The 2,271-nt window shown below is 48.9% G+C and overlaps 1 long non-coding RNA gene across 1 annotated transcript; it reads left to right on the top strand.

Moving 5' to 3' along the window:
• Window positions 1-868: 868 nt before the first annotated feature.
• On the top strand, window positions 869-2,271 carry LOC113902574. The gene is made up of 2 exons (XR_003513866.1): window positions 869-1,653; window positions 1,769-2,271. It is a non-coding gene; the product is annotated as an uncharacterized LOC113902574 (long non-coding RNA).

Genomic DNA, 2,271 nt, shown 5'->3' with positions numbered 1-2,271 from the left:
TGGTAAACGCACGGTCAAATGGGTAGGGATGAGGGCAGGATGGAATTTTGTATCCAAAAAAGGATGTTTCATCCCTGTTCGGAGAAGGCAATGGCACCCCACTCCAGTACTCTTGCCTGGAAAATCCCATTGATGGAGGAGCCTCGTGGGCTGCAGTCCGTGGGGTCGCAAAGAGTCGGACACCACTGAGCGACTTCACTTTGACTTTTCACTTTCATGCATTGGAGAAGGAAATGGCAACACACTCCAGTGCTCTTGCCTGGAGAATCCCAGGGATGGTGGAGCCTGGTGGGCTGCCATTTATGGGGTCGCACAGAGTCGGAAATGACTGAAGTGACTTAGCAGCAGCAGCAGCAGCAAGATCCCTGTTATGAAAAGTCATTTATTTTCTTTTAAAAGTGTTTTAAAATTAATTTAAAATATGTTTAAAATCAAAGAAGCAACATCCTGGTTGAACATCATATTTAAAAAACGCGATATGATTCAAACACTGTAAATATAGAGAAAGAAGATCAAAGAACACAGGCAAAAACAATGCTGGAAAACAGGGTGGGTGGAGGATTTTTGCTTCCCAAGCTGGGCTGAGAAGGAAAGTTAGGACTCAGTCCTGGTGCTGCGTATAGTAAAGCCATGTCAGGTGTCAGCCTGTGAAGACCGAGGCCAAGGTTTCAAACGTTCGAGAAGAAGCATAACATACTCACAAAACAAGATAACAGAAAGGACAGCGTCTCAAAAGACTTCTTGACTTCTAAAGTAATTTATCCGTCTACTTACAAGGGCTGGATGACAAGTTCCTGAAATATGTGCGTCTTCAAAGCCTAATTGGAATTTCTCTCTGTTGATCTGATGTCAGAACAGCAAATCATTATGTCTTGAAAAAGAAAAGTGAATATTAATTGAAAAGTTCATTGGAATTTAAAAGACTGTTCACTAGTTTTAGTCAATCAATCACTAACAATATAATGATGGAGTTGTGTACCGAAAGCTCGGTAATCACAAAGCTTTCCTTGGAGGTGGCTTGAATGCGTTTTTCCGACCGTGTCGAGTGTGACATGAAAGACAGAAAATGAGAGAATTTTAAATCTGGCCCAGGTCAAGGGGAAGGTAGAGCACCTCGTCACATGGCGATGAAGGGAAGTTGAGTAGCCAGGCGTGGAAACCGTCTCCCACAGGACTCAGCCTCAGATAAGGGAAAATGAGGCAGCGGCATATGGCCACAGAACTCACCGTCTCCTCGCAACATCCATCACCCTGAAGCACTGGGCCAACATAAACTCTGGACTTCATTAATCGCTTCATTAATTGTGCCCTGTCCTAATGCAGGCAGATAGGGCTTCTTTGATGATGCAGTGGATAAGAATCTACCTGCCAATGCAGGCGACGTGGCTTTGATCCACAGTCTGGGAAGATGCCACACGCCTTGGAAGGACCACAGCCTTGTGTGACAAGCGCTGTGGCAGCCCTGCTCTGGAGCCCGCCTGCCGCGACTCCCGAGCCTGTGTGCCGTAGCCACTGAGGTCTTTGCCCCGGAGCCTGTGCTCCGCGGCAAGGGAAGGCCCTGCAGTGAGGAGCGGCCCCATCCACCGCAATGAGACAGGAGCCCACACAGAGCAACAGGGATCCAGCACAGCCCCAAATGACCAAATTAAAAAGGTTCGTAACAGGGGAGACTGTGTGCCTGGGGCGGATGGGGGTGTGAGCGCTTCTACTCAACTTTCTCTAAGTCTACAATGATGCTAAAACCCACTGTCTACTCGTTATCTTTTAGGAACTCACAGCCTCGTGGGAATGTCAAAGGGCCCAGGAGTCGCCTGAGAGGGCTCCCGGGACCAAGGCTGAAACAGTCCGAGCAAGAAGATGGGTGGTGCGTGATCGGATGCTGAGCACCCACAAGCGCATACCGACGTAAGTGCATCGTTGAATGAACAAACAAGTGGGGGAGAATAAACTAATCTCCACGCAGAAGAAACTTAAAGAATCTGCGTGAATATTTCATGCTGAGGGGAGGGGACCACAGCGCCCTCCTCCCTGCGGCCGGGCTACACGGTGACGGCCTCCCAAAGAGCAAGAAAGAGAGAAGCAACCAACGCCGCCGAGGGCGGCCGACCGAAGTCCACAGCAGCAGGGGGACGCCCCGATGAACTGCAGCCTTCACAGGCTGCAGTTAGGACTGTGCCTGGCCTCTGTGGACTCAGCGCATTTATGTTTAAGCCATTTGTGACCAATTTTGGTTTCAACATACCTTCTTAAAACGTTTCCTCATTCCTCCTG

This window comes from Bos indicus x Bos taurus, chromosome 12 (genome assembly GCF_003369695.1).
Source record: "Bos indicus x Bos taurus breed Angus x Brahman F1 hybrid chromosome 12, Bos_hybrid_MaternalHap_v2.0, whole genome shotgun sequence".
NCBI classification, from domain to species: domain Eukaryota; kingdom Metazoa; phylum Chordata; class Mammalia; order Artiodactyla; family Bovidae; genus Bos; species Bos indicus x Bos taurus.
Note: the sequence above shows the minus strand (reverse complement) of the source record. Positions and strands in the feature narration are given on the sequence as shown.